Below are 6,000 nucleotides of genomic sequence, written 5' to 3' on the forward strand. Positions count from 1 at the left end.
ATCGCCAGTACTCTAGAGCAGCGGGTTCAGGTCGACCAGGTTTCGAAGATTTTACCGATGCAGCCAGTAGCTGCAGTTATGGTAGCAGTTTCTGAGGCGGAGCAGCTTGGACTTGAGAGGTACAAGAAGTACTACCCTCCTACCTTCAGTGGATTGGCGTCAGAGGATGACCAGGGTTTTCTGGAAGAGTGTCACCGTATTCTCTGCACTATGGGTGTAGTAGAGTTGAGTGGGGTTTCTTTTACTGCATTCCAGCTTAGAGGAGTAGCCTATCAGTGGTGGCGTGCTTATGAGTTGAGTAGTCCGACTGAGGCAGCTTCAATTACATGGACTCAGTTCTCGGATATGTTCTTGAGGGAGTATGTTCCCTAGAGTCTCAGAGACGCATGACGTGAAGTTTGAGCAGTTGCGCCAGGGTGCTATGACTGTGTCAGAGTATGCAGTTCGCTTCAGTGATTTGGCCCGACATGCACCGGCCTTGGTTGCCACAGTTTGGGAGAGGGTTCGTCGGTTTATTGAGGGACTCCACCCCAGTATTAGAATTAGTATGGTCAGGGAGCTGGAGATGGATATTCCTTACCAGCAGGTTGTGAGTATTGCTAGGAGATTGGAGGGCATGCTTGCTCGGGATAGAGAGGAGAGGGAGGCCAAGAGGTCTCGAGAGTCTGGCATTTATAGTGGTACTCGTTCCCCAGCTACAGTTCGCCATAGTAGGGGTTATGTGAGTCGCCCCATTCATTCAGCTCTTCTAGCCGCCAGTGGTATTCTGTCCCCTTATAGGCCCCATGAGCCTTATTATGCACCACCAGTGTCTAGTGTGCCTCCTGCACGGGATGCTTTTAGCGGTCAGTCTAGCATACCTGGCACGAGCCAGTCACAGCAGCCACACTCTCCGACAGCTTGTTTTGAGTGTGGCGACACCCGCCATATGGTGAGGGATTGCCCCAGACTTAGGAGGGGTGCACCTCCATAGACTTCTCAGCCACCGCGTGCTCCACCAGGTCCTCAGGCTATGACTAGAGCACCAGCTACTGCCCCACCTGCTCAACCAGCTCGAGGTGGAGGTCGGGGAGGTCGAGGTCACCCTAGAGGGGGAGGCCAGGCCAGATCATAGATGCTTCCGACTTTATCATTACAGGTATTGTTCCGGTCAGTCATAGAGATACGTCAGTTTTATTTGATCCAGGCTCCACTTATTCCTATGTGTCCTCTTATTTTGCCCCGTATTTGGGCGTATCTCGTGATTCCTTGAGTTCCCTTGTTTATGTGTCTACTCATGTGGAAGATTCTCTTGTTGTGGACCATATGTATCGGTCGTGTTTGATTGCTCTTAGTGGTTTTGAGACCAGAGCCGATTTATTATTGCTCAGTATGGTAGACTTTGATGTTATCTTGGGCATGGAGTGGTTGTCGCCCTATTATGCTATTCTTGCTAAGACCGTGACGCTGGCTATGCCAGGATTACCACGATTAGAGTGGAGAGGTACCTTAGAGTATACTCCCAGCAGAGTCATTTCATTTCTTAAAGCTCAATGAATGGTTGAGAAGGGGTGTAATGCTTATCTAGCTTATGTGAGAGATGTAAGTATTAATGCCCCTACAGTTGAGTCAGTCCCAGTAGTAAGGTACTTTCCAGATGTGTTTCTAGCTTATCTTCCGAGCATGCCGCCCGACAGAGATATTGATTTTGGCATTGATTTGTTGCCGGGCACTCAGCCCATCTTTATTCCTTCGTATCGTATGGATCTTCCCGAGTTAAAGGAATTGAAAGAGTAGTTACATGAGTTGCTTGATAAGGGCTTCATTCAGCCTAGTGTGTCACCTTGGGGTGCTCCTGTCTTGTTTGTGAAGAAAAAGGATGGTTCTATGCATATGTGCATTGATTATCGCCAGCTGAACAATGTTACAGTGAAGAATAGGTATCCATTGCCTCGTATTGATGATTTATTTGATTAGCTACAGGGTGCCATGGTGTTTTCCAAGATTGATTTACGTTTCAGCTATCATCAGTTAAAGATTCGGGAGCCAGATATCCCGAAGACCGCTTTCAGGACTCAGTATGGTCACTACGAGTTCCTTGTGATGTCATTTGGGCTGACCAATTCCCCAGCAGCTTTTATGCACTTGATGCACAGTGTGTTCCGGCCTTATCTTGAATCTTTCGTCATTGTGTTTATTGACGACATTATGGTGTACTCCCGAACTCGGGAGGATCATGAGCAGCACCTGAGGACTGTGCTTCCGACCTTGAGAGAAAAGAAGTTATATGCAAAAAAATTTTAAAGTGTGAAGTTTGGCTAGACTCGGTGGCATTCTTGGGTCATGTAGTATCGAGTGATGGGATCAAGGTGGATCCAAAGAAGGTGGAAGCAGTGCAGAGTTAACCTAGACCGTCATCAGCTATGGAGATCCGGAGTTTTCTTGGTTTGGCAGAGTATTACAGTCATTTTGTAGAAGGATTCTCATCTACTGCAACACATATGACCTAGTTGACCCAGAGGAGTGCTCCGTTCAGATGGACAGAGGAGTGTGAAGAGATCTTTCAGAAGCTCAAGATAGCTTTAACTACAACTCCCGTATTGGTATTGCCTACAGGTTCAGGATCTTATACTATATATTGTGATGCATCGCGAATTGGTCTCGGCGCGGTGTTGATGCAGGACGGTAGGGCAATTTCCTATGCATCCAGATAACTGAAGGTGCATGAAAAGAAATATCTTATCCACGACCTGGAGTTAGCAGCTATTGTTCATGCCTTGAAGATTTGGCGGCACTATTTGTACGGTGTCCCTTATGAGATTTACACCGATCATCGAAGTTTGCAGCATCAGTTCAAGCAAAAAGATCTTAACTTGCATCAACAGAGGTGGTTGGAGTTACTTAAGGACTATGATGTCACCATTTTGTACCATCCGGGGAAGGCCAATGTGGTGGTCGATGCTTTGAGTCGCCGGGCAGAGAGTTTGGGGAGTTTATCATATCTACCAACAACAGAGAGGCCATTGGCATTGTATTTTCAGGCCTTAGCCAGCCAGTTTGTAAGATTGGATATTTTTTAGCTGAGTCGAGTATTGGCTTGTGTGGTCTCTCGGTCTTCTCTTTATGATCGTATCAAGGAGCGTCAGTATGATGACCCCTATCTGCTTATCCTTAGGAACACAGTTCAGCACAATGATGCTAAGGAGGTCACTATTGGGGATGATGGTGCATTGAGGATGCAGGGAAGGCTATGTATGCCCAATATAAATGGGTTGCGTGAGTTGATTCTCCAGGAGGCTCACAGCTCGCGGTACTCCATTCATCCGGATGCCGCGAAGATGTACCAGGACTTGAGGCAGTATTACTGGTGGAGAAGAATGAAGAAGGGCATAGTGGAATATGTAGCTCGGTATCTGAATTGCCAACAGGTAAAGTATGAGCATCAGCGGCCAGGTGGATTGCTTCAGAAGTTAGAGATTTCAGAGTGGAAATGGGAACGGATCACTAAGGATTTCGTGATTGGACTTCAACGGACCTAGCGAAAGTTTGATGCAGTTTGGGTGATTGTGGATAGGCTGACCAAGTCAGCTCATTTCCTTCCTATGATGACTACCTATCCTTCCGAGCAGATGGCTCGAATTTATATCCGCGAGATCATCAGGCTTCATGGCGTATCGGTACCTATCATCTCTGAGCGGGGTACGCAATTTACATCACGATTCTGGAAGGCCATACACCATGAGTTGGGTACTCGAGTGGAGCTGAGTACAACACTTCACCCTCAGACGGACGGACAGTCCGAGCGCACTATTTAGATATTAGAGGATATGTTTCATGCGTGTGTGATAGATTTTGGAGGTTCTTGGGATCAGTTCTTTCCACTTGTGGAGTTTTCCTACAACAACAGTTATCAGTCGAGCATCCAGATGGCACCGTATGAGGCTTTGTATGGTAGGCGGTGTCGGTCTCCAGTGGGTTGGTTCGAGTCGGGTGAGGCTAGATTATTAGGTACAAACTTGGTTCAGGATGCTTTGGAAAAGGTTAAGGTGATTCGGGATTGACTTCGCACAGCTCAATCCAGACAGAAGAGTTATGTGAATCAGAAGGTTCTCTGACCGGGGTACGCAATTTACATCATGGTTCTGGAAGGCCATACACCATGAGTTGGGTACTCGAGTGGAGCTGAGCACAACACTTCACCCTCAGACGAACGGACAGTCCGAGCACACTATTTAGATATTAGAGGATATGCTTCGTGCATGTGTGATAGATTTTGGAGGTTCTTGGGATCAGTTCTTGCTACTTATGGAGTTTTTCTACAACAACAGTTATCAGTCACGCATCCAGATGGCACCGTATGATGCTTTGTATGGTAGGCGGTGTCGGTCTCCAGTGGGTTGGTTCGAGCCGGGTGAGGCTAGATTATTAGGTACATACTTGGTTCAGGATGCTTTGGAAAAGGTTAAGGTGATTCGGGATTGACTTCGCACAGCCCAATCCAGATATAAGAGTTATGCGAATCAGAAGGTTCGTGATGTTGCATTCATGGTTGGGGAACGTGTCTTGCTCCGAGTGTCACCTATGAAGGGTGTTATGAGGTTCGGAAAGAAGGGCAAGCTGAGCCCAAGGTTTATCGGCCCATTTGAGGTGTTGCGACGTATTGGGGAGGTTGCTTATGAGCTTGCCATGCCTCCCATCCTAGCAGGAGTTCATCTAGTATACCATGTTTCGATGCTCTGGAAGTATCACGGTGATCCGTCTCACGTGTTAGATTTCAGCTCTGTCTAGTTGGACAAGGATTTGACTTACGAGGAGGAGCCGGTGGCTATTTTAGCCCAGCAAGTTTGTCAGTTGAGGTCAAAGAGTTATCCTTCAATTCGAGTGTAGTGGAGAGGTCAGCCAATCGAGGCAGCTACTTGGGAGTCTGAGTCGGACATGTAGAGTAGATATCCCCACCTTTTCACCAGCTCAGGTACTTTTCTATGTCCGTTCGAGGACGAACGATTATTTTAGAGGTGGAGAATGTGATGACCTGATAGGTCATCTTATGTTTTAGTACCTAATTCTACGCTTTGAAGCCTTAAATATCTCATTTAGCTTTCCTCAATTTGCATGCATAGTCCGGGTGTTTTTTCGGAAAGCTTTTATGTTAAAAACTGAGAAAATATGAAATTTTTGCCTTAAAATCTATTTGAGTTGACTTCGGTCAATGTTTTGAGCAAATGGACCCAGATTCGGGTTTTGACGATCCTGGTGGGTCCGTATCGTGATTTGGGACTTGAGCGTATGCCCAGAATTAAATTCGGAAGTCCCTAGCTCGAGTTATCGCACTTTGTTGAAATTTAAAAGTTAAAGGCTTAATGACTTTGAAATGTTTGACCAATGTTTGACTTTTTGGATATCGGATCCGTATTTTTATTCCAAAACTCGGTATAGGTCCAATACTATATTTATGACTTGTCTGTCAAATTTGGCGAGAAACGGAGTTGGTTTGACGTGATTCGGATGTCCGGTTGTGAAAATAGAAGTTCCTTTGATTTGATGCTAAATTCATAGTTTTAGGTGTTATTTTAGCGATTTGATTGCGCGAGCAAGTTCGTATGATATTTTTAGATTTGTGTGCATAATTTGTTTAGAGCCCCGAGGGCTCGAGCGAGTTTCAGATAGGCTATAGAGTGAATTGGACTTAGAAAATATTACTGGTGTGTCCCAGTTCTGGTGTAGGCCTCTGATCTCGCATTTGCGAGGTCAGACCTCGCATTTGCTATATGGCAGCAAACCTGTCAGTTTCACATTTGCGAACATAACCTTCGCATTTGCGAAGAGACCCAGTTGTGCAATTGCGACCAAGTCTTCGCTTTTGCAATGAGGACTGGGGAAGGGAGCTACTTCGCATTTCCATTCAGGCCATTTCGCATTTGCGAACAATTCATCGCATTTTGCGATTGAATCAGAGATGTGAAGATCTTCGCATTTGCGATTGATTCTTCACATTTGCGGGGTTCGCATTTGCGAACCCCA

Source organism: Nicotiana tabacum, chromosome 2, assembly GCF_000715075.1.
Source record: "Nicotiana tabacum cultivar K326 chromosome 2, ASM71507v2, whole genome shotgun sequence".
NCBI lineage: Eukaryota > Viridiplantae > Streptophyta > Magnoliopsida > Solanales > Solanaceae > Nicotiana > Nicotiana tabacum.